This window comes from Peromyscus maniculatus, chromosome 19, assembly GCF_049852395.1.
Source record: "Peromyscus maniculatus bairdii isolate BWxNUB_F1_BW_parent chromosome 19, HU_Pman_BW_mat_3.1, whole genome shotgun sequence".
Taxonomy (NCBI): Eukaryota; Metazoa; Chordata; class Mammalia; order Rodentia; family Cricetidae; genus Peromyscus; species Peromyscus maniculatus.
The window spans coordinates 47,383,878-47,410,340 of record NC_134870.1 but is presented as its reverse complement, the minus strand read 5'-3'; the positions used below and the strand labels follow the sequence as shown (position 1 = coordinate 47,410,340).

Genomic DNA, 26,463 nt, shown 5'->3' with positions numbered 1-26,463 from the left:
CTCATGAGGTATTTGTATATACATTCTATTTCTAATTTCATCCACCTACCCCTCCACCCACCTCTCCACCCATCCATCCACCCACCCATCCATCCATCCATCCATCCATCCATCCATCCATCCATCCACCCACCCACCCACCCACCCACCCACCCATCCATCCACCTACCCATCCATCCATCCATCCATCCATCCATCCATCCATCCATCCATCCATCCATCCATCCCTTTCTCCCACCCCAACTCACCCACTTATTCATCTTATCCAATATGGAAGTTCCAAGGTGGGGCAAGAATTATGTTCATCTTTATATTAACCATTCAACACAGCACGGCAGTGGGCCGTGAACAATGGGCTATGGAAAAACTAACCCTGACCTTGGTAAGAGAGACAGGAAGAGGGTAGAGAAGAAGGTAAATCAAGAGGGTTTGCTCACTGAACCACCGACAAATGGATGACTGCCAGCGTGGTGGATGAGGCAGGCGCACCAGTTGGTGGATGGAGACGGCCTTGGGATGGTTTGCCATGTGGGAAGTGGGAAAGAAGTGAAACTGAAGGAGAACAAAGGTGGTATTCACAGTCCAGACCGTCTTTGATCTTAGCCTGGGCTGTAAAAACTCAGGAGACACGCTTCTGAGGTTTCCCCACACTCTACCGAGGCTGAGCAAAGTCAGATGCAATAAAGCGGCATCGCTGTGACGCATTAGCTGATGTGAATCCTAATTTATCACCTATTTGCTATTTCTGCTTGCATGTGAGCAGGCAGGAGGTTAACATGCAGGCAGGCCAAGCCCCTGTGTGTGCTCATTAACCATGTTTCACAGCATGCAGACGCTGCAGGCCACCCTGATGGGAATTATATCCTGCCATTGAAATCAAGACTGAGTATATCTGACAAGGAAAACCAACTCATCATCCCGGAAATGGCTGGTACTCTCATTTTGTAATTAGCTTTTCTTTTTTCCAAGCAGATAAATACTGAAGTTCAGAGACCAACCCTCTCCTTCTTCAGTTCTTCTCAAGGTATATTATGAGGACTTAGTCCACACTGCACTGCTTTATAAGACAAGAGGCACAATGGAAGCCTTTCAACTATGACTGGGCCAGATGTGGAGGTGCACACCTTTAATCCCAGCACTTGGGATGTAGAAGCAGGTGTATTTCTGTGAGTGTGAGGGTCAGCCTGGTCTATATAGTAGAAAAAATGCTTTGCTTTAAAAGTTTAGGGAAAAAAATGTACTTTATTTAACCTCAGGGCCAATTTAATTTGTAACCTAGAAGAGTTTAGCAATTGTTAAGAGGTAAGGCCATGTGGTGGTTTGAAAGAAAATGGCCCCCAAAGGGAGTGGCACTATTAGGAGGTGTGGCTTTGTTGGAGTGGGTGTGGCCTGGTTCGAGGAAGTGTGTTACTGGGATGGGGGGGTCGGGTGGGCTTTGAGGTCTCCTATGCTCAAGCTACTCCCAGTGTCACAGTTCACTTCCTGTTGCCTTCTGATCAAGATGTAGAACTCTCAGCTCCTTCTCCAGCACCATGTCTGCCTGCACGCCACTATGTCTCCATGATGATAATGGACTAAACCTCTGAAACTATAAGCCACCCCAATTCAATGTTTTCCTTTGTAAGAGTTGCCATGGTCATGGTGTCTCTTCACAGCAACAGAAACTCTAACCAAGGCAGGTCATCTTTGCCTGTTCTCTCTATTCATGTATTTTATGTGTATGAGTGCTCTGTCTTCATGTACATCAGAAGAGGAGTTCAGACCCCATTAGAGATGTTTGCAAGCTACCATGTGGTTGCTTGCTGGGAATTGAATTTAGGACTTCTGGAGGAGCAGTCAAGTGCTCCTTGGGAACCAGAGAGACTGACTTTTTTTAAATGTAGATGACTTCATTTCGGCATCCACTTAAATACTCCCTAAATTTTACACAGGGTCAGATTGCCTCTTGGAGGCACAGCTGTGGTTGTCTTGTATAGAAAGAGCTGCCCTCCCTACGAGCCACTCAGAAGAGGGCACCTCTCCTGATACTTGGCTCAGCAGAGACAGATGTACCTTGCTCTGAGCAAAGACGGCCTGGCAAGAAGCTGGAGAGGAGCCAAACTGGGCTGGATTTCAACCTCTCCTGGACTTGACCTTGCTTGGGCAGGCACTTTTGTACAGGGCAGGGCTCTGAGGGTCGCATCACATGGTGGTTCTGTTTCTGGAACTCTAGATTGGCACTGGAGTCTCCAGCACACATCTCGAAACATCCTATCCGAACAGTGACTTTCAATGCAAGACACACTCCCACTCTCCTGAAACGTGTACAAATCTTCAGTCTCTTCTCTGCTCAACAGCCCTACTGGGGGCACACTGGCTTCACAGCCTTTCCTACGTGGTCCCCTTCAGGTACCTGTTTCCTTCCTTCCTTCCTTCCTTCCTTCCTTCCTTCCTTCCTTCCTTCCTTCCTTCCTTCCTTCCTTCCTTCCTCCCTCCCTCCCTCCCTCCCTCCCTCCCTCCCTCCCTCCCTCCCTCCCTCCCTCCCTTTGTTTCTTTCTTTTTAAAAGGATTTATTTTATTTTCAATTATATGTATGTGTCTGTGTGTGGGTAGGTACATGTGAGTGCAGGTGCCCCCAGAGGCCAGAGGCATGGGATTCTCTGGCAGCTGCAGTTACAGGCAGTGAACCACCCAAGAAATGCAGGTGCTAGGAACGGAGTTCTGATCCCCTGCCAGAGCAGTACATGATCTTAACTTCTGAGCCATCTCTCTCTCTAGCCTCTCCTGCTGGTTTCTTAACTCGCCAGGTGCCAACGCAGTATCTTGGATTATTCACTTTTCTCCCAAATGCCTTCCTTATTGAATTACTACTCGAAGTTCCTTAAAATTCAGGCACTTTCTGGTTTTTTCCATGGCACCCAGCTTAGCATTTTATTTTACTGGTATACTGACTGATGTGGGAGTAATTGTGCATTGTCTCAGAGAGGAAGTGAATTCCATCCATGGGCCAATTCAGTTCCAGGGTGGTGTTTATTTAAAGGTGCTAAGGGCTTAAGGGAGCTAATTCCCAACAAGCAACTTTCCTGCAGGGGCCCCTCACCTTGGAGGCCTTGTCAGCGGGGAGACTAAAACCCACATGGAATCCAGAGAGTGGAGGCCCACCCTGCCGTGCTTGAGGGAGTAGGGAGGACACCCCGTGCTTCCCTGAGGCTCCCCGGAACTGGGGATTACTGAAAATGCAGCCAGGCGGGTTTAACTGGATCATGAGCACAAAACCCGGGTTCGTTGTTGTTTCTAAACAAGAAGACAACCCTTTTCATGGACAAAGACCGAAAAGAGTCAGTGGGGAAATCCAATCAGCCTCTTTCCAACGAGTATTTCTTGGAAAGGTCTTTACTAGGCTCTGAGCTAGAATGAGGACCGATCTGAGGACCCACAGAGGGACAGAAATCGCCCCAAACACAGGACTTATCTTCACCTGCCTTGGCAGGTTAGTTCTTCTCCCCTCTTAACTATCCAAGTTAAGCATCAGTTATAGTCCCCCAATGCCTTTTGGTAGGAATTTGAGAACAACGAGATGGCTAGCTTATACAAACAAACCTGTCCTGGCCTATGAAGAGACTGCATTTCATACTAGCTGGGACAAGCCGACTTTAACACAACCCTGCCACACACGGTTACACAATCCACAAATAAAAACAGGTTGGACCACCCTTATCAAAAGGTTGATGTCTGTCATTTTCCCAGACCTCTGCTGATGACTTCAATTCAGATTTCACAGTTTTTCCAGAATTAGATTTCTTAGGGAGAGGCTAGCATCATTTCTTCTGGTGACTGTCCCTGGGAGTTCAAAGGACATCCAACATTCCTTTCTCTGGTGAGCACACTGCCACTAGGCAGAAGAAACTGCTTCTCAGACGGAGGACATCAAGTGCCTTGCTGTGGTTTAGTCTCGGAAGCTGGAATCCTTTCCAGTTATAACAACAATTCCGTGTTAAATTAGCCTAACTGAAGGCATTAAAAATAGACTTTCTTGTGCGAGGAAAGGTTGGGGTCATTTTCCAGCCACCTCTTTTTAAAACTATACCCCTTACCATCTCTAAGAGGATCTACGTAGGAAAAATTTCTGGAAATGGGACTGTAGCCGTTAAAGCCAGGTCAGAAGCAGCCCTGTTGCTGAAGACTGGGCCTGCTGGACTGGAGACCTCACAGACACCCCCACTCCCCCCTCACCCTCCCACCCTCCCACCCCACCTCTGGTCTGATGGTAGGGTGGTGTGGTGGTGGCTCCGTCAGGAGCAGGCAAAGCTGTGATATCTGAGAAGCAGATTTATCCTCTAGGGATGGAGGAGGGTTCTGGGAATTGCTGGGTGACACCCTCTGTAAAAATAGTTGGTCTAGCTTCCCAAGGAGGAAGTAGAGTGGACGTTAACAGGCAGAAGGGAAGACACTCCGAGAGATACTTTACTCTTTTTACGGCTGTCAGACTAGTGAAAAGATGGTCCCTACGGAGCTGGAATTTCCCCCAAAATCTCTCGCTGGAAGAAGGAGAAGGCTGGAAGCTGTACCCTTCAGAGGAAGTGCTTGTCCCCTAGACACAGATCTCACACGGTTTTAACATCTCATCAGGCAGCCTGTCAGGAGAGACTGGACTGAGACAGTGACGGGTGGGACCGCACCTTGACCAAAGCTGCTTAGTGATGCCTACTACCTCTTGCCTTCTATTTAAACCCAGACCTCCAATCAGGACCTCAAACTGAGTCTGGGGGAGGGTGAAGTGTTTACCAGAACTTTCTATTTGCTCCTTTTCCCCAATGTAGCCACACTGAACAAATCTCCTTTCTCTGCTTTTCACTGTTATGCATCTCTTTATTGGAATATTGAGGGCAGGTGGCTGAGCCTATCTGGTTAGGAAGGTTGGGGCCCCGTCTTTGACCTCTGAACTGCAGTGACATGAGGTGTGAACGTGTAGAAGTTGGTGGTAGACATAAGGATGGCTGGAAGGCCCTTCAGCTGCTCCGATGTGGTCAAGGCAGAATATCCCAGTGAGTATATAACAACAGCTCCTGGTTTACAGTTCTAACCCAGCGTGTCTTTGTCTAGCTGGAGTTTATGCGTCTACATTTCTACTTCAGAACAGATACTGTAAGCACCAATACAGTTTGTATGTTACAAAAGGGGAGACAAATTCTTCAACTAGTTTCATGCGGCTCAGTTTCTCTCCACAGAGGCATTTTCTTTTGCAGTAACGTGTGTGTCTTTCTAAGGAGACTCTGCGCAAACGAGTGTGTGCATATTATCCATGTAAAAGACAGCATACCATTTTATACCTTGCTTTTAAATAGGCTTAAATTTTTTTTTTTTTTTTTTTTTTTTTTGGTTTTTCAAGACAGGGTTTCTCTGTGTAGCTTTGAGCCTTTTCCTGGAACTCACTTGGTAGCCCAGGCTGGCCTCACAGAGATCCACCTGGCTCTGCCTCCCGAGTGCTAGGATTAAAGGTGTGCGCCACCACTGCCCGGCTTAAAATTGTTTTAAACCGTGTCTCTGTGTGGGGTAGGGTGAGGTGGGGTATGTGAACATGAATGCAGACACCCACACACGCTAGGAGAAGGCATCAGATACCCTGGAGTTGGAGTTACAGGCAGCTGGAACCTTGGTGAGGGCAGGAGGTGCTCTCAACGGCTGAGCCATCTCTCTGCCTCCTACATTTAAGAAAATTACTTACCTATTTATTTGTTTATTATTTTATTTGTGTGTGTGTGTGTGTGTGTGTGTGTGTGTGTGTGTGTGTGTGTGTCTGGAGGTCAGAGGACAATTTGTGGGAATTAGTTTTCCCTTCTACTCTGTGGGTCCCAGGGATGACCTGGCAGTAGCGCCTGCTGAGTTATCACATCAGGTCCAGTGTGCTCTAAAAATAACAACTACAACAGCGTAAAGTACTGTATCTCGGTGCTCTTTCTTCATCAGTATGCATAGATCTTTCTCATCATCACCTCTCTTTCTTCCTTCTCTGTTTCTCTCTCTCTTTCTCTGTTCAACAGGGTCTTGCCATGTGACCCAGCCTCCTGGGGTGGGATGACAGAAGTCACCATGGCTGAAGGACACTAAACCTGAAGTACAGGAAACAAGGGCATTCAGGACTGGCTCGGGGCCCAAAGACATCCTCATCCTTCTGGGGCAGACTTGTCCTCAAGCAGGGGACACTCTCTATCCATGAACAACACAGATCTGGGGCTAGACTTGTCCTCAAGCAGGGGACACTCTCTATGCACGAACAACACAGATCTGGGACAGACTTGTCTAACGTCCTTCTTTTATTTATTTCCCTTCCTGACCAGTACTAGGGATGAAACCGGGGCTTAAGCTAAGTGTTGAGTCATGTCCTCAGCGCTTCTTCATTTTGAGACAGGGTCTTGCTAAGTTACAAAGGCTGGCCTTGAAAGTGTAATCCCCCTGCCTCATCCTCCAGAGCAGCTGTGTTTATAGGCTCATGCTACTGGACTTGACTGAGTCTCACCATTTTTTTTTTTTTTTTAAGATTTATTTTATTTTGAATTGTGTGTCTATGTGTGCATGTGCACATGCGAGTGTGCATGTGTTAATGTATGAGTGTGCACACAGGACTACACGTGCCTGTGGAGTTCAGAAGAGAGGGCTGGATTCCATGGAGCTGGAGTTACACTCAGTTGTAGGCCACCTGAGGTGGGTACAGAGACTGAATTCAGGTCCTCGGGAAGAGCAGGACTTAACTGCTGCACCAGCTCTCTGGCCCTCATTTTTAACTAAGAAATGTAAATGACATCCAGCAATGGCCAGATTTTATAGGAGAAAACCTAAAGTCCTAAAGAAAAAAAACAACAACAAGATAAGCCAAAAAGTAACAATACAGGGAAACTGACCCCAGAGAACAAACAAAAAGGACTCAAAGCCTTCACAAGTAAGTCCTTAGAGAACGAAGGCGGAACCCTGTTGTGGAATATTTAATTATGTAAAGGTGTGTTATATTTATTTGTGCTGCATTTGTTTAATTATGTAAAGATGTGTTGCGTTTGTTTATGCTGCATTTGTTTAATTATGTAAAGATGTGTTGCATTTGTTTATGCTGCATTTGTTTAACTATATAAAGATGTGTTGCATTTGTCTCACCTTGCCTGCCTAGGGCACCTGATTGGTCTAATTAAAAAGCTGACCGGTTTGCCGGGGGTGGGGGGGGTGTGGGGGGGTGGGGGGTGTGGGGGGTGTGGGGGTGTGGGGGGGTGGGGGGGTGGTGGCGGCGGCGGCGGCGGCGGCGGCGGCGGCGGCGGCGCATGCCTTTAATCCCAGCACTTGGGAGGCAGAGGCAGGCGGATCTCTGTGAGTTCGAGGCCAGCCTGGGCTACCAAGTGAGTTCCAGGAAAGGCGCAAAGCTACACAGAGAAACCCTGTCTCGAAAAACCAAAAAAAAAAAAAAAAAAAAAAAGAAAAAAAAAAAAAAAGAAAGAAAGAAAGAAAGAAAGAAAGAAAAAAAAAAGAAAAAGAAAAAGCTGACCGGCCAATAGCTAGGCAGGAGAAGGACAGGCGGGGCTGCAGGGCAGAGAGAATAAATAGGAAGAGAGAAGAAAGAATGAGAGAAAGAAGAACAAGAAGAGAGAAGAGGGAGACCATGCCCGGGGGCAAGAAGCCAGCCAGACATGAGAAACAGTGAAGTAAGATATATAGAAGGAAGAAAAGCAAAAAGCCCCAAAACAAAAGGTAGGTAAAGAGAAACAGGTTAATTCCAGTTAAAACAAGCCTAAGCTAGGCCGAGTATTCACAATTAATACTAAGTCTCCATGTCATGATCTGGGAGCTGGTTGGTGGCCTAAAAGAAAAAGCCTGGTACAGAACCCTGCCCCTACCAAACAACAACAAAGCAAACACAAACCAACTCACACTATTGTGGAGGAGGAGAGCCTATCTGTCTCCTAACTCTTAGTTCAATCCTGGTTATAGTTTGTAACACTTCAGGATCTGCCCATCTAGCTTCCCGGTCTCTCAGATGCTCACACACTCCAGCCAGCCACCCTGCTAATTCCTTGGAGGAACTGCTACCTGGGCTGCTCCTTCAGGGGGACATTCTCATCTCCAAGTCTTTACTAAGTCACCTTCTCAGTGAAGCCACATTTTTAACAAGTGCTGGAAAGATAGTATCAAGACAGAAAAAAAAAAAAAATCAAGCAAGCAAATTAAGATGTGTAAGCCAGGCACTTTTGCACTAAATGAATAGGGATTCCAAACAGAAGACAAGATAAACAACAATACTAGCAACCAGAAAAAAAAAAATCAAACAGAAAAAAGTGCATAAGGATCATTAAAAAAAATGTCAAGCCTAAGGGCTATGGCTTTAGCTAGACCTGTGTCTCAACAAAACAAAAACAAAAAAAAAAAGGAAGAGGGATCTTTATTAATATAGAGAAGTTATAAAATACAGAGTACACATCAAAAACAAGTGGATTCCTTCTTAATCTGTCTAAGACCTAATGCCAGACTCCGTTCTTTCAAGTGGACTCTCTCAAGTCTTGAGGAGTTAGCCTTTGTTGGGAACAAGTTTAATTTTGCACACTATAAGTGATAGTGTGAGGCCAAAATCAGGAACAAGAACAATACCCTTTGCAGGTTAAGGGTTCTGTTTGCAGTTAAAACAGTTAAGAATAAGTTCCTGGGCCGGGCAGTAGTGGCACATGCCTTTAATCCCAGCACTTGGGAGGCAGCGAGGGGGATCTCTGTGAGTTCGAGGCCAGCTTGGGCTACCAAGTAAGCTCCAGGAAAGGCGCAAAGCTACGCAGAGAAACCCTGTCTCGAAAAACCAAAAAAAAAAAAAAAAAAAAAAAAAGAAAGAAAAAAGAAAAAAAGAATAAGTTCCTGTTTTTCCTATGTTTGTCTGACCCATTTGATCACATGTGGGCAGGAGGATATGTGAGCAGGAAATATGTCAGGATGTATGCTTGCCCCTGATTGGATGTAGGTGGGAGATTCACAGGCAGGAAATACTCCAGTATGTATGCTTGCCCCTGATTGGATGTAGCTGGGAGGTACATAGGCAGGAAATACTCCAGGATGTATGCTTGCCCCTGATTGGATATAGCTGGGAGGTACATAGGCAGGAAATAATCCAGGATGTATGCTTGCCCCTGATTGGATGTAGCTGGGAGGTACATAGGCAGGAAATATGTCAGGATGTATGCTTGCCCCTGATTGGATGTAGCTGGGAGGTACATAGGCAGGAAATAATCCAGGATGTATGCTTGCCCCTGATTGGACCTGATGGGAAATGCGGTGTACTGTGGGTTTTACCTTTTTAAGCCTTTGCAAAACATGACTTGTGGCCATTTCCTGGGAACCCTTGGATGGTCCTGGCCAGAGCCCATCCTCCTGGCCAGTATTTAATTAAAGCTTGCTTCAAATCTGGCTTCAAATTGTGGTAATGGTCTTATTCTCTCCTGGTGGGATTAACAGTATCGACCACGAAGATTGCCTAGGGAATCAGAGGTGTCTTCTAATGTGAAGAGGAGAATCAGGGAAGCTCTGGAAGTGGAGGAAGTTTGACTTTTTAAAGCCTGGACAGGTGGCAGGGAGCAGCTGGGCCGAGAGGCTGGGAAGCTTGATTTGGCTGAACAGAGGGGACTGTCTCAGACTTCATTTGATTGACAGTGGGGATTAACGAGGATCCATTCATTCAGATCAAGTAGGAGGATTGAGATGAGATGCTGAGTGTCCACCATTCCTGAGCAGGGACTTGAGGTCATGCCCGTCTCCGGAGCATTATATTGCCATCAGTGGCCAAGGAAGGCACACGTACGTGGAGGTCAGAGACAAAGACAATGGAAAAGCGGATGGGGAATGAATTCGAGGGCAAGAAACAGGCGGCCCAAGGGAAGTCATCCGGAGACCATGTTGAGATGAGCGGGAAGAAAAGCCATGAGAGAAATGTCAGGGCAAGGCAAGGTCATCCAGGGAGGGGAGCACAGCATTGCCAGAAACAGTCCTAGGGTCACAGGAGGAAAGGACCTGCTAGGAAGAGTTTTGTGAAACTAGTTTTAGCTAAGATGGACAGATGTGGGCAATGGGTAGAAAACTGTACCAAAAAATCAAATCCAATCAAGTCAAGAAAGGCTACGAGAAACTGACACTTAGAAGCATACATGATGCTGCGGGGGGAGGGATGGGGAGGGGACACGGGGTAGGAGGCAGTTTGCCAGTTTGGAATGCTGGGTGGAGTGTAGCACATAGCCACAGCAGCCTCTCTGGAATCTTACAGCTCTCTCTCTGTTCCTGCTGATGTGGGTGGAGGCATGGCCCCTTCCCACCCAACCTTCGTTCCCGATCCTTCCTAACTACCCCATGTCTCTCAAAGCCTTGGGCAACTCACATAACTAACTCCACCGTGTTTCATTTTCAGGATTTGCACTCAAGTGACTGAAAAGCAGCTCCTATGAAAAGCAGACAAATGGAAAGCCAGCCCACCGTCTGTGCTTTGTGAGGGGCAGCCACAGCGGTAGTTCCCTTCACCCTGGGGGTGCACGCAGCAGTGATGTCCACAGTCGCTCCCATGGAACCAACCTTCTAGAACATCAGGGCCTGATGCATCCTCCTCGGACTCTACCTCCATCGCGTCACACCACAGCTCCAGAGCTAACAATGGCCTTTCATGGAGCTCTGGATGTCACCCAAGCCTCTCCAGGGTCCTCCAGTCTCCGCCTGCTTTCCATTCTGGCCCTGCTGTTGGTCTCTTTCACAGGCCCGTCCATCTCCCTCTGCACACTCTGCTCCCTCACACGGCCTCAGGACAGGTCCAGCTATCTCTCCCCTATTCATATCAGCCTCTGTCTCTTCACTCTCAGTATCTGGATGTGAAAAAAACCTGCAACTAATACTAGTTGACTAGACATTGCCTATAACCCATCCAAGGACAGATGCTGCATTATATAGAAAGCTTATCCTGGAATTTTGTCTCAAGCCTGCATGGTAACGTCCTTTTCAAACGTGGGTGACAAGTCCCACCGGAAGAGGGCCCCACTGAGCGTTGAGGCGAGAGGGAGAGAAAAGGCCAGTCTCCATGCTTTCTCCTGCTTAATTAGCATTGTGCAAACTTCTTTTTCAAACAGATTATCAGTTAGGTGAGCAATAATTTGAAACCACACGGAAACCTGGAAAACTGTCTTGATTACTAGTAGAAACCACAGCAAGAAAAACCATAATCAAGTGAAATAATTTCTCGGCAGCGGCATTTTGAGGCCAAAGCACAGTTGGAACCGACACAGGAGAATAACAAGGCACTCCATCAAGGCGGCGGCAGCTGATGTGTCCGATCTCCAGCCAAGGCAGACGATGCTGCCGACGGAGTTCTCTTGTTATTTACATCCTCTGCATGGGAATATTAGTTTGCACTGCTCGGTACAAACAAAATATGCTGATTATATTTCAATTGGAAACCAGAATATAATCTCCTTTCTTTGTTTCTTCCTTCCTTCCTTCCTTCCTTCCTTCCTTCCTTCCTTCCTTCCTTCCTTCCTTCCTTCCTTCCTTCCTTCCTTCCTTCCTTTTTTGTTTTTGAGAGGAGTCTCACAGGCCTAAACAAGGTAGAGCAGGCTGGCCTTAAACTTGTGGCCATCTTCCTACCTCTGTCTCTTATACCCAGCTATTTTTTCACGTTTTTGTCTCCATCGTTTTTTGAGGCTGTTCATTTACTAGTGATTGCTGAATATCAAAATAAATCACTTTTTATACACTAATGAGATATATTGCGGGCACTTATTTGATTAAGCTGTGTTTAGGGAAGAATTGGCTTTTAAATAGAATAGACACCTCACTTAAAAAAGTGTATAAAGTTCGGGGGAAAATGAAATAAAGGACAATATTAACAAACCTCCAGCTATTAACTACTATAAACATCAGAAATGTCAAACAAGATGGAAGAATTGGTTAGCTATTTCAGAAAGCAGCTAAAAACCAAAGCTGAAATTTTGGAAAGCGATGTGGTCATTGGGAATATTTTGGAAGAAGTAACACAGAAACAGAGTAGGACACGTGACTAAATCAAAATAGCCGCTTGGAATTAAACACAATCTTGGATGGTAAAACGCAGCAAACCCCTCTCTTATTGAAATACAAGACCAGGAAGTTGGGGGCTTCAGGCAAAAGTCATAAAAGGCTGAAGGTATTCAAGGAACGAAAAAGGAGCGAGCAAGCTGCTGGTGTACCCGGAGTGCTGAAGTGGTAGGTGCGCCCGCCCGCCCGAGGATGAGTTTGCATCTAAGGATGCAGCAATGAGCTGCTGTCCTCCCTGAGGGAGGGGCGGTGGGGGAGAGGCGGGCGGAGATCTGAATGCAGAACAATAACAGGCTCTCCCGTGGCATCCTGAGATGACGCAGCTTAGAGTCACGACACCGCTGAGTCTGGTATATTCCCTGAGAGTAAGGTCTGTAACGCCACAGTCTGAACGTTTGTGTTTCCACAAAATCCCCGGTCTCTCTGTTGAGAGACACTGGTTCCCAGCTTGTTCCTAGACACTTCATAGCCTGCCTACCTTGTTCTTGAACTCATCATGCCTCTGCCTCAGCCTCTCTAGGGTTGGGATTACAGGTGTGTACCACAATGCCCTGCTCTACATAAAAACTCTTGTTGAGAATGCAAATCCTCAAATACGAAAAGTGAAGAGGTACAGTCTTTGGGTGTGTGTGTGGGGTGATGAGTCAAGAAAGTGCAACCCTCACAAATGGAAGGACTGTCCTTCTAGAGGCGACAGTAGAGGTGAGTGGACCTGCACCAGCAGCTGGCCCTGCCACTAGAGACACAGATCTCAACTGTGTGCTATTTTGTTACAGCAGTCCCAACCGACTAAGACACAAGGCTTTCCTCTTCCAGGAAAAGAATGAACCAGGACCAGGTGGGAGTTCAGAGGGAAACGGGAAGGAGTCAGAACCACCAGAGAGCTACTAATACACTTTATGGGCAGACCATTCCTTCTGGTTAAAACAGATAAATGGTTCTTGAATTAAGTTTCAATTCTCTTGTTGAGACCTTAGTGAAATTAAACCTTTGACAACATTTAAGCCGGGGCATAGAGTGGGTAGGGGGCCAAATGTGCTGTGGTAGAAATACACTTATTTAGCCAGAAGGGAATATTTTACCTATTAACAATGCAATAACATTTGAAGTTTAAACATACAAACAAAAGCCAGGACCACTGGAGAGGGCGAGGCAGACTCTGAAGGGACAGATGTTTGCTTTTGTTCTGAGGACTCCCCAGGGAGCCCAGCTCCCCTGCCCTGACCCTAGCCTGTGGGGGTGGACACAGTGCACAGGCCCCGAAGCACGGACGGACGGAAAGCTGCACTCTGAACTGTGGTTGGCATCTCTGGAAACGACAGCCTTTCCTCCGTCCTCTGCCCTTTACTTCCCATGACTCTGTCATTCTGTCCCTTGTAGGACAATAAAATAAGTAAACACAGAGATCAAAAGTTAGAGGGAACCAAAGGCCAAAATACATGGTCACGGCGGCTGGACTGAAGGGCACCAAATCCAAAACAGCTCCAGAATGTTCCAGAAGCCCCTTAGGCTTTGCTTCACCCCAGATCAAAGCCGCGGTTACTATTTCCTGTCTCCTGGGTTCTGACCTCCCATTTCAGGCTGCATATATCTGAGGAAGCAGAGGGTGTTCACCACACGGGAGTTTCCCAGAGGCAGGCTCACCTGATGCCACATGACACCAGGTAATCAACGCAGCACTGGAGGGGAGGATCCCATGAGGAAATGTACTGTGAATAAATAGTATGCATTATTAAATTCAGGATGCCGTTTCTAACTATCAGTCAGGGGTAGAAGCACCTGCTTGCAGTCCCAGCCATTTGGTGGTTTGAAGGAGGAAGAGCGGAACTCAGGAGCATGGCCAGCCTGAACAATGCAGTGAGACCCGGTTAAAATAAAAATTAATAAAGCAAACCAAAAACTAACTAGAGTCAACTTCTAGAAAAATGACTGCCAGTTCTTGAAAACAAGATATGGATACATTAGAGAAAACAGCTTTCTCCAAAAGGCTTTGTCTAGCCCAAACACTCCTGAATTAGATACATTTACTTAAGAAAAAAAGCAGTTCATCGGTTCCTATGAGAAACAAGCAAGGCTTTAATCCCACTACTCAGGAGGCAGAGGCAGGCAGATGAGTTTAATGTCAGCCGGGTCTACAAAGGGAGTTTCAGTACAGCCAGAGCTACATAGTGAGATCCTATCTCAAAAATAAAAAACAAACAAACAAACAAACAAAACAAAAACAAAAAAAAAGGAAAAGATAGTATAGTTTTTGATCTATCAACTTACAAGGGAAGCTTTAAAAGAGTTAATTAAGTTTTTTAATTACAGAAGAAAGTAAATGTCTCTCATTTGCTTTTGTTTCCCCAGGAATTTATCGCCACATGTGGTACATATTAATGTCAACAATAATTTCATAGTTTACTAAAATAGTAATATTTAAGTGCTATATTAACATATAATGTTATAAATTTTGCAAGTATTAAGACATGGAAAATGGCAAATGATAATGCCTTATTGATTTGGGAAAACAAGTGTCTGTCCCTATATCTTAAATACTCCTTTTTTATATTGACTTTATTTTTGTGTGTATGTGAATCTTTTTCCATGTGTATTTGCTTTGCTGTGTGTGTATGTGGCTGCCTCCAGAATCCAGAATAGGGCATCAGATCCTCTGGAGCTAGAATTACAGCCAGCTGTGAGCAGCTCATTGTTGCATGAGTCCTCTGCAACAGTACTCTTAAATGCTGAGCCATCTGTCCAGCCCCTAATGACTTAGATTTAATGCGATTTACACAAGATAATTACCCCTGCCCCCCCTTTTTTCCGAGGCAGTGTTTCTCTGTGTAACAGGTCTGGCTGTCCTGGAACTCACTTTGTAGCCCAGGCTGATCTCAAACTCACAGAGATCTGACTTGCCTCTGCCTCCTGAGTGCTGGGATTAAAGGTGTGTGCCACCACCGCCCGGCCAATTAACCCTTTTTCAATGAAATAAACATGGTTTAATTAGTCTTACATTTGGCATCTTTATTTTCAATTTTTAATTTCCCCATTACAGACAAGCATTTTGTTGTTGTTGTTTTGTTTTTCAAGACATTGTTTCTTTGTGTAGCCCTGGCTGTCCTGGAACTTGCTCTGTAGACTAGGTTGGCCTTGAACTCATAGAGATCTGCCTGCTTCTGCCTCCAGAGTGCTTGAATAAAAGGCATTCAACATGCATATTTTTTACCTGTAGTAAAAGCATGTAACGTTGGAAAACATGTCTCTTCCAGGTGACTTCATGCTTGTAAATCATTATTTGCATCATGGCCACCAACCTGACACATAATCCTCCTACAGCCTTTTCAGTGAGGACGTAAGACAGGTTCTGTCCATTCTCCACAGACATAGAGGCAACCGTGAGAGTCTTGAGGAACCACACAAGGTGACCTCTGAAGGAAGCCCTGTCAATGCTCATCTGATGACCTTTCATCTCACCACGGCCAGTCAGATGCCTACCTTCTCAGTATTTTCTAGTTGAGTTCCTTCCTTTCTCCCTCTAGTTTAGTTGGCTTAGCTAGGGTCCAAAATGCCTCCTGCTTGGACGGATTCCTTCATTTGAGTTGATATACAACACTTCTTTTCATGTTTACTGGAAAATAACTTAGCCATGAGATCTCTGAAAATGTAGTAAACAGAATCACACTGTCTGGGGGTGAAGTTCAGTCAGTAGAGGGCCCATCTAGTATACATGAAGACCTGGGTTCAAACCCCAGAACCACAGAAAAGCAGATGTGGTGGCACACGCATAGACCTCCAGCCTTTTCGGGGAGAATAAGCAGAAGGCTGAGATGTTTAATGTCATAAGTGAGAATGAGGTCAGTCTGGGGTACATCATGAGATCCTAACTTAGAAAAAAAAATTGAAACAAACAGTTCAAAACTTAGGATCACATCATCCCCCTGCCTCCAAAGCTCTTGTAGTTCTCCATTGCCAACAGGATGAAGTTGAAATGAGGACATGGAATAGGTCCTTTGAAAGGGACACTTGGATTTCTGGCTCTGAAGTCTAAATACCTTAGATGATTGGGTTGCCCCTGCTTCAAGGTCTCCTGGGAGATTTGGGCTTTTATTTATTTATTTATTTATTTATTTATTTATTTATTTATTTATTTATTATGTATACAGTGTTCTGCCAGCCTGTATGCCTGCACGCCAGAAGAGGGCATCAGATATCATTATAGATGGTTGTGAGCCACCATGTGGCTGCTGGGAATTGAACTTAGGACCTCTAGAAGAGCAGTCGATGCTCTCTCTTAACCTCTGAGCCATATCTCTAGCCCTGTACAATTTTTTTTTTTTTAAGTTCTGAATGGGGTCACACCCTAAGTGTCATTTGTCCTAACTTCTCAACCTTTCTGGATCCTGAGACGTGTCTTCCCTCCTCATACCCCATGAGCTATGACTGCCATGGCCATGTGATCCCTTTAGTACTTGACTTAAAAGTGGCCTATGCTTGTCTTTTCCTGCTGGGCTGTCCCTCGGCCCCTGAAGGGTAGTTAGTGTCCTAGTCCTGTCCCATCTGTGTAACCCACAAAGGTGTAAAGTCATTGGCCTCAAGAACTGCATGTCCCCTAAAGTCCAGGCTATCTAACTTCCCCTTCCTTGCCACTCACTGTCATAAACAGAGGCGGGCAGGGATGGATTTCACTTGGAATTTCCTGAGTTTAGGAATACTGGAGCAGGAAGGCCAGAGACATTTTCTTCTTTCTTTCTTTTTCTTTTTTCCCAAGTTGCTATGATATGATCTTCTTTCTTTCTTTCTTTCTTTCTTTCTTTCTTTCTTTCTTTCTTTCTTTCTTTCTTTCTTTCTTTCTTTCTTTCTTTTTTTTCAGAGAAATTTTCTACCATAGGGTGGATCTTGATCTGTGGACTGGACCAGTGAGGGTGAGCCCTCCCATTCTTCCAGGAAACGACCAGACACAAGGAGTCTTCGAAGGGGATGGGTAAGGAAGCACACCTTCACTGAGGAAGCTTCCCCAGGCTTTCTCAGTAACTGGGTGAAAGGTGGTGGAATTGGTCTGGTGACGGAAGCCAGATGATCTTACCACTCTGCTGGGAGTGGCCATTGGGCTAGCTACAGTGTGGACTTTGTTTGAGTTGAAAGGGCAATGTTCAGATACCGAAGGCTGCAGGGAACTGGAAGAAAACAGGGTGGACTTTTCTCCATTTATTCCTTCTTGGTCATGGAGAAGGCTACAGAAGAGTCTCTTCCATGATTTACCTAGGAAGCCTGAGGCAGATTCCGGCTGTGCCATCTCCACCAGGGATGCTAATCATAGTTGGGTGTCTTATGAGGAGGTGGGGATTCCCTATGACCAGCCCACAGACTGTGTCACATCTGCACGGCAGGAGCTGTTCTTGGTTATGTCTTCCTCCAAGTCAGAAAACAGACATCTCAAAAGCCTTTGGGGAGGCCGTGAACTGTCCGCCTGATTGGAGAAGCCAGGCACCAGAGGTGGAAGAAACAGCTATGACGGATGTCATTAGAAACATCTAGACTGACCTACTTTTTGAGATGACTAATGACTTTGTATCATGATGAGGTAACAGAAGGCACTCGTTCAAGGGAGAGGGAAAGCTACAGACTCTGAAGCTGATCCTGTTTCATCTGTATCCCTGCCAACTACACCCACTTCCTATTTATTTTGAAGCAAATTCCCCACGTTATCTTCTCATCTGTGGCTACTACAGCATGTAGCTGGAGAAGAGGTTTCTCAATAACCAACAGCGTGGCTGGGAGAGGGCCCAGTAGAGAAAGCTCTTGCTGCAACACAAGACCAGAGTTTGGATCCCCAGATCCCAAGTAAATGCCGGGTGGGTGTGGCTGGCCAGCTGTAACCCCAGTGCTTTCAGAAGGCAGGGGAAGGGGATCCCCAGAGCAAGCCAGAGGCCTACATTTGCTGTATCTGTGAGATCTGGGTTAATAAGGCAGAGAACAATTGAGGAAGAGCCCCAAGCCTCTACACATATGGGCACACATGTGTAGACATGCCCCCCACACATGGGAGCATGCATACGCATATGCATGCACACCCCACACATACACATGCAGAACAAGTAAACAAAATCCAACAACAAAACCACAACATCAAGTCTGAAAAGGGATTAGGAGCTGCAGATGCTATTTCTGATTACCAGTACAATAGTCTGTCAGCATCTCCATTTCCAGCTACTCTGTCTGTGATGTAGTAGTCTTTTTTTTTTTTTTTTTTGGTTTTTCAAGACAGGGTTTCTCGGTGTAGCTTTGCGCCTTTCCTGGAACTCACTTGGTAGCCCAGGCTGGCCTCGAACTCACAGAGATCCGCCTGGCTCTGCCTCCTTAGTGCTGGGACTAAAGGCGTGCGCCACCACCGCCCGACTGATGCTATTTCTAATGGAGTTAAATCCAGATGTTTTTCTCAGGATGGTACTAATGCTGCGCAGGAGGAGGCAGGAAGGAGCCTGTGGACTAGAGCATCTCTAGACGTACGGCGAGGCACTGGGCACCAGTATGAAATTCGAGGGCCACATTTCCTATCTAGTCTACAGAGCTGCTTTTGGAGGCCAGGGACCCTACCTGCTCTGGCTGCTTAATCTAACATCTGGGCCAGATCAGGTTTTCCAATTAGGAGACAGAGGAAGAGATTCCAATTACGTGGGTCAGCATGAATAGAGTCATAACTATAACAGAGTGTACCAAAGCACACGGAATATCACTAGGCTGGGCTGGAAGATGGAGCCATACATAATGCTACAGCTGCTCCTTTCCTGTAACCCTTGTCCCATGCTGAAGGGACAGTCGTCAGACAAACCCAAGCAGCAGTAGACCTGACAGTCCATCAACACCTTGTCCCCCCTTACCCATGGGGTATAAGTTTTTTTTGGGTGTGGGGGTATAAGTTTTGAACCCACCAATAGATATTTTGAAACTGCCAATACAAATTGCAGACTGCCCTGAATCCTATATGTACTATGTTCTTTCTGTACATACATACTTGTGATACAGTTTAATTCATGAATTAGGCCCAACAGAAGTTGAAATAACTACTGCTAAAAACTAGACTGTATCGAAACACCGGTATCCTTATTCTTATAGTTCGGGACCCAGTATTAAGTCAAATAAGAGTCACTTGCACACCACCACTACGGTATCAGCACAGAAGCTGCAAGGCTAGTTAGGTGACTAACAGGTAGATGGCGTATGCCACCCCGATACACTGCAAAGGGTGTCTGGGTGGGAAGGAGTGGACAGATGTAAGAGTTTATCTTGTTACTCAGAACGGTATGCAACCAAAACCTTACACATTGTTTACTTCTGGGATTTTCCATTTAGTATTTCAGATTGTAACTGGAACTCTGGAAAAGGAGGGCTATCATATTGTATAGGAAAGTTACCATCCCTGCTGGGCAGTCGGTGACTGGGCTGAAGTGTCTTCGAAGAGAGGGGAAGAAAACTAAGAGAGTATGTGGGAAGGTCTTAACAGTATAGGTTTTGCCTGGTAGGGCCCTGGTTGCTTTTATCTAATTAATGGAACTCTAGTATAGAAAAACAAACAAACAAACAAAAAAACATTGCAGATTGAAACAATACTTAGTAAAATCAGAACTGAAATTAGAAATAAGACCGAAAAAAAATTTCTTCCTCTCTTAGGGGTCATTTCAAGTGTGCTCAGGCTATACAGTAAACTGGCTCTGAACTCAAGGGACATTTATATGTCAGGGTCAATTGGTGCCAGGGGTCTGTAAAAACACACTTCCTAGGTCTGCATCAGACCTCTGCACATCTCATACTCACTAAGATCTTGGTAACATGGGGTCAAGCAGAGAAGGCATTACGATGTTTCTGTCATGCAGAAACCTTGTAAGGAGGCTGGGGGACAAGGGTAAATATATCCCCGCACACCAGCATTGCTGGAAAAACAATCCCCATCATGTTGAATGCGTAATGCTGTCTTCAGGAGTGAAGTTTCTATACTTATTATAGATACACTATGCATGTTCAAAATACGAACCTTATCTGGGTTTCCAATAGGAGGTACAATTATTGGTGATTTTTGTTTGTTTTTTATTTTCACTGCGATCTCTGTTTGCCAACGTTTCATAGATGGTAATGTTTTGAAAATACTCTTTGAAAAAGGGGAATAAGAACACAATGATCCCTTGGTGGTGGTGGCACACGCCTTTAAGCCCAGCACTTGGGAGGCAGAGCCAGGAGGGTCTCTGTGAGTTCGAGACCAGCCTGGTCTATAGAGCAAGATCCAGGACAGGCTCCAAAACTACAGAGAGTGGTAGTGCACACCTTTAATCCTAGCACTCAGGGGGCAGAGGCAGGCGGATCCCTGTGCTATGCGTTTGAGGTCACCTTGGTCTACAGAGCGAGATCCAGGACAGCCAGGGCTATTACACAGAGAAACCCTATCTCCAAAACCAAAAACAAAGAGAGAATAAAATGATTTTGATACCTGCTTTTTACCACATCTTAAACTGGAACAAATTTCAAGTAAGTTCTTAAGGTGTGTTTGTGAGCAGCAGATTCACAAGAAAAAAAAATCTAGAAGTCTTATAACACACAAATGTGATTGGACACTGGGAAATGCATCTGAAATTGGGTTTTGGATAAGTTTGTTTTAAAGTTATGGCTGATGTAAATACTTAGGTGAAGGAATGAGATTAGGAGAGAGTGGGTTCATATACTACATTCAAATCCTGTCTGGTTTTGTTTTGCTGGGTATTTGGTGGGTCTGATAATCTCGCTAACATATTTTTATATGCATGGTAAGAAAAACAATTCTTTCTCAGGATAGTAGGAAAAAAATTATATGCATATATATATGTACAGAAATACACTAAAATTTTTACTTCATCCAAATAAAAAGTGTTTGCAACTGATCTGAAAAACTAATACAGCCCTATTGTTACAGCTATTAGGCAGATGCTGTTGTTTATCATTGGAACACACAGAGTACATTTTATTAGGAGCCTGTAGCCGGCTAACACGTTTCTAAGCTGACTCTCATTGGGAGAGCTCTTATATAGAGTTAGAGCATATAATCTGTTTTCAAAAAACCACCTCATATCAAGATTGTCCATCACTATGGTACCTGTGAAATCCTATGGGGCATCCGCATCTATGTCTCTCTATCGTGGGGTGATCAGATGACTTAACCATGCGAGGAGTATGGGGTGAAGGGGAAGGCCAGGAGTTTCTCAGAGACTGCTAAAGGAATACCTGTGTACAATGGTATGACTGTGGAAGACTGGGACCATACATGCAGTACTGCCATGGGCGACACAGTAGAAGAGGGGTGGCCATGAGTCAACCCCCTCAAGCAGTCTCAACCCCCTGGGCACCCAGAGGTGAGCCTGCCGCTTTGGCCATCTACATCTCACAGCCCACACGCTGACTGTGACATGCAGCCTGGCTTCTGGGTCAGCTGTCCTGGCGTGACGGAACCTCAGTCTGTAACGTAATTACAGTCTTCAGGCTGTTCCATCGCCACCAAGTGCAGCCAACCGTATCTCAGTGTTGAAAAGGCTTCTATAGCTTCTGCGGGGTGGGCAGCCGAGTTGAAAGGGGGAAAGAATATTCTAACTCATACCCTATCATAAAGGTTTTTTTCTCTTGCTGTGATAACAGATGTTCATTTTGGGAAACCCCAAACGATATCAGTGGTGTAAAAAGAAACCGGCAATAACATAAGAAAGCACACTTTACACGGAACTCTCGTTGAGAAAGGTCTTAGCGACCTTCTTCCCAGGCCTGTTTCAATGAATAGAAACAGTCACATATGATTTTATACAGCAGGACCACGTGACATTTTTTTTTTCAATTTAAAAAATTATCTAAGATAGCCCTGAGTTCACTCTACTCCAAGACTAGAGATAAATGATGCCTTTTACAAATGCTGCAAAAGGTGCCATTATATTTACGTATTATTTATTAGCCTCATCCAGTATTGATGACTCCGCCCCAAACTTATAACAAGGTTCATGCTGTCTTCTAGTATTTTTACAGTTCTTTTGTGTTTAAACACATGATCAGCCAGGAACTTATTTTAATTATGCAGTAAAGAGGTTCCTTAAATGGCTAACCAGTTACCCCATCTTTTCCTCGGCTGATCTGAAAATACTTCCAGATAAATTCGAACTGCTTCCTGACCCTCCGTCCTAAGGGCTTCCCCACGATGTGCTCAGGCCCATGTTTCTATCATTCTGACTTCACCTGAGCATTCCAAGGCCCAGCTCTTTCAAAGGAGTCTTAGGGCAATTCCTAACATCTCTCTGAGAGCCAGGGCTCGTTTGCAGCTGCACACAGACTTCAGGAACTGTTTATCAATGCTCACACTCAGCTCTCCTGAAGAAGGTAAGTCCTCTATTTATCCAGGCTGTCTCCTTCAGTGAGCATACTGCTTTTTTTTTTTTTTTTTTTTTTTTTTTTTTTTTCGAGACAGGGTTTCTCTGTGTAGCTTTGGAGCCTTTCCTGGAACTCACTTGGTAGCCCAGGCTGGCCTCAAACTCACAGAGATCCGCCTGCCTCTGCCTCCCGAGTCCTGGGATTAAAGGCGTGCGCCACCACTGCCCGGCTGAGCATACTGCTTTAAGTCTTACTAAATTCACTACTAGGCATTTTATGTTTTTGGTTGCCTATCTGCACCCCTTTATCCAATTTATATTTCAACTCACTGTTGGTAAGAAAGCTGACTGATTTTTCTATCCTTTCCTTGGCAATCAGAAAACTTACTGAACTCTTTAATTGCGGTTTGGCAATTAAAACGCAATACACAATACAACTTATCCTCTAATCCACTTGTATGTTGAGAAAGTCTGACATCCCACATATGACTCCTGACCTAGCCGCCTTTCTTTACTTTTCCTTATTGCCCTCACCCTCTGACATAGTTTCCCCGTGAACTGTGACACCTGGGTCCTTCAGCGCTTTGTTTGGGTGGCGGCTCATCGCCCTGTAACCTCTAACTGCCACAGCACAGACATCACTTCCTGTCACTAGGGCTCAGATTGCTGCATGCGGTGGTCCTCCATCAACTTGGTGTCTCTCCTGCCTCAGCTGTTTGCCTGTGATCACATAGTCTACCAATTCCCAGCCGTAACCACTCTCCCCCTGTGTTTTAAGCGGCAGAGGCAGGCAGCTAGCTGCCCTTCATGTTTCCATGGGCTTCCAGTCCACGACGCCTTCTGAACCTCGCTTACTTTCTGAGGCAGCTCGGACTACCTATGAGGTCAAGTCCTATCACTCATCTGCCACACCCACTAAGCACACTGTGCTCCTGCTGACTAGCTCGAGCCAGTCTTAAATGGTATAATCCCTGGGTTCTAAGCAGGTAGGAGAAACAACCCAGTCCTTACTGTGGATTGAGATCTCTTCCATCAGACGAGCAGTTCTCAGACACCCTCTCCTTCTATTCTCCAAGCTCAAGTCTCAGCCACAGATCACACTTCTGAAGCCCCTAACCAAACATGGCTCATCTCTCTAGACCAGTGGTTCTCAGCCTTCCTAATGCTGCAACCCTTTAATACAGCTCCACTTGTGGCGGAGAAACTCCAATCATATGTTTTGCTGCTACTTCATAACTGTACTTTTGCTACTGTTATAAATTGTAACGTAAATATTTTGGGAGATAGAGGTTTGCCAAAGGGGTTACGACCTACAGGTTGAGAATCACTGCTCTCGGTGATGGGGCCATGTCCTGACCAAGAAAGGGAAGCCTGAGGTTCACAGACAACAGCTGTGTGTCTCCTCCTGACCAACAGTTACTATATCAGCACAGAATGCATCCATTCACTCCTCCTGCTTAGGAAGGTGAGGTCTCTCTCTAAACCATGTTCAAGGCCATCTCTGACACCCCAGGGGTGTGTTCTTCCAGTTTTCAGCTATCCACATCATCTTTTCTCCCTTTCTGTTGGCTCCTCCCCCTGGTTTATACAACAGTCATTGGTGAGCTTCCCCTTCGTTCACTCCTCTGCCACGCCCCCTGAAGCTGCTGCAGTCTAGACCTGCTGACCCTGTGTCCCACATTTTCTGTTACCCAGCACATGGCAGTTTGGCCTCTAGGCCTGTTGTTCATTCCACGAAAATTTTTCTATCACTAAATGCCAAGGGCAATCTTCCATCGTCTTGGGCATTTGAACACTTGGTCCCCAGATGGCAGTGCTGTTTGGGGATGTTTAGTTGGGCCAGCTTTGCCTGCTTCCACTTTATTCTCTTTGCTTTGTGTGCTATGGTTTGCCCCCCCCCCACCCCCCCCACCCCCCGGTGATGAACTCCTGCCTTCTGAGACAATAAGTCCGAATAGACGCTTCTTGTCTGTAAGCCATCTTGGTCATGGCGTTCTATCACGGCAACAGAAAAGTGACGAACACATCACTATCGGATTCTCTTTTTCTTCTTAGCTGTTTTCATAACTCAGTCCCTTGGGAACATTTTATTTTGTTCGATCAACTATTTGTTGGTGTTTTCTGCTGTGCTGTTTAATCTCCTGAAGTTTTGTGGTCTGTTCCTTTGACCTGCATGCCAACATCTGCATGTCACCATCTGCATGCCAAACTTCTGCATGCCAACATCTGCATGCCAACATGGGCTCACCCCTCTTTTTAGTTTCCACTCTTCTTTCAAAAACTCCAACCTGATCTTAACCCCCACCTGCGGGCTGGCGAATCCTGACTCTGTCTTCTGGGTTTAATGTCCATCCCAAACTCAACTTTCACAGAAAGAAACCCATATCTTTAATTTCTAGGCTTTGTGGAGTAATATAAAAGCATCATCATCCTTTCCACTCTCCTTCCGGAAGTAAGAATCTTCCTTCCTTGTCAATCCAATACATCACTTGGTTCTTTCAAATGTACTCTTCTATGGGGTACACACACACACACACACACACACACACACACACACACACACACACTGCAATTATTCAGCCATGAAAAGAACGAAATTCTGCCATTTACAACAACATGGATTGGCAATGGAGACCATTATGTTAAGAAAGAAAAATGCCACAATAGTAACTCAGGTGAATCTAAAAAGTTAAGGAACCCGAGAGAACAGTGTTGGTTACCAGAGATTGGAGAGTATAGAGAAGGCAGAGGGATGGAGAAGGTTGATGATCCATCGGTATGAAGTTGCAGACAGACAGGGGCAAGAAGTTCTAGTGTGCTAACGTAATGGTAGAGTGACTACAGATAATAATGAGTTACATATTTCAAAAGAGCTAGCAGCTATTTTTTTTAAGGTTTACTTACTTAATTTTATGTGTACGAGTGTGTGTCTGCCTATATATCTGAGTACCACACGGGTAGGGTGCCCAAGGAGGCCAGATGACGGTGTCCGATCCCTCAGAGCTGGAGTTACAGATAGTTATGAGCCACCATGTGGGTGCTGGGAATCAAACCTAGGTCCTCTGCAAAAGCAGCCAGTATTCTTAACCACTGAGCTGTTTTTCCAGCCCTGGAGATCACTGTGTTCAACCTGATTTAAATATTATACAAAGTATATGTATATTGAAATATCACATGGCATCCTGCTAATAGATACATTCTATGTATGCTAAAAAATAAATTTGGTTAAAAAAATTATATTGATTTCTGCCTTAATGTTCTTGAGGACAGAGTCTGTGCCAGATACCCCCCAATGCTGTCCAACAATGTAGGTGCTTTAAAAACGTCCCTTAAATTCAACTACTATGCAAATACAAGTGTTCTCAAGACCACAAAGTATGCTACAAATGTTAAGTGTATTTACCACGTGGACAGCTGCTACCCCTTAGTACGTTCCCAGCTTCACTTCTGAGGAAAGAGCTCTTTCATCTTGTCCTGTAGTCTTCAGACGCAATGAAAGGTCGCTTCTGGACTTAAAATGTACCAGAGAAGCATGCAGTGCTCTTGGTGACGAACGTGGTCCTCACTGGTGTACACGATTAAGTGAAGTTGCCCATTTAGGCATTTCACTGCGACACCGTGGCAACGTGGCGGTCACGAGAATGCAGCTGAACACCGATACGGACCCACAGTGTGTAAGGGGTGGTCGAGCTTGGTTCCAGGGGCAGACCCACCTCAAACAGGTGTGAGTTTACTTAAGGAAAGAAATTAAATAATAGAGATGTCAAATCATGCAGGAAAGCGAGGATCCTCTTCAATATTGACAAAGCCGGTTCCAGTTTGCTCGGGCTAATAGAATTCTTTACACAAAGGCACCAAACAGTGCTGAGAAGTAGGGCAGTTTCTTCAAAGACCGATTCCTTAGGTTGGCAAGGCTCTAACAAACCAGGTCATTCCTTTCTAAAGGAAGGAACTGAGGGCCTCAGGAGAATGGTTCCCCCACAGAGGCAAAGAATTGGTTGCAGAGCCAAAGTTGGAAGCAGAGCAAAGTCAAAGCAGGGATGGGATGCCGGCTCACAGGGCTCCA

General features: G+C 45.5%; 1 protein-coding gene across 3 annotated transcripts in view; it reads right to left on the bottom strand.

Moving 5' to 3' along the window:
• Gramd2b (GRAM domain containing 2B) overlaps positions 1–26,463 on the bottom strand; it is a 111,306-nt gene that overhangs the window by 31,710 nt on the left and 53,133 nt on the right. The window lies entirely within an intron of this gene.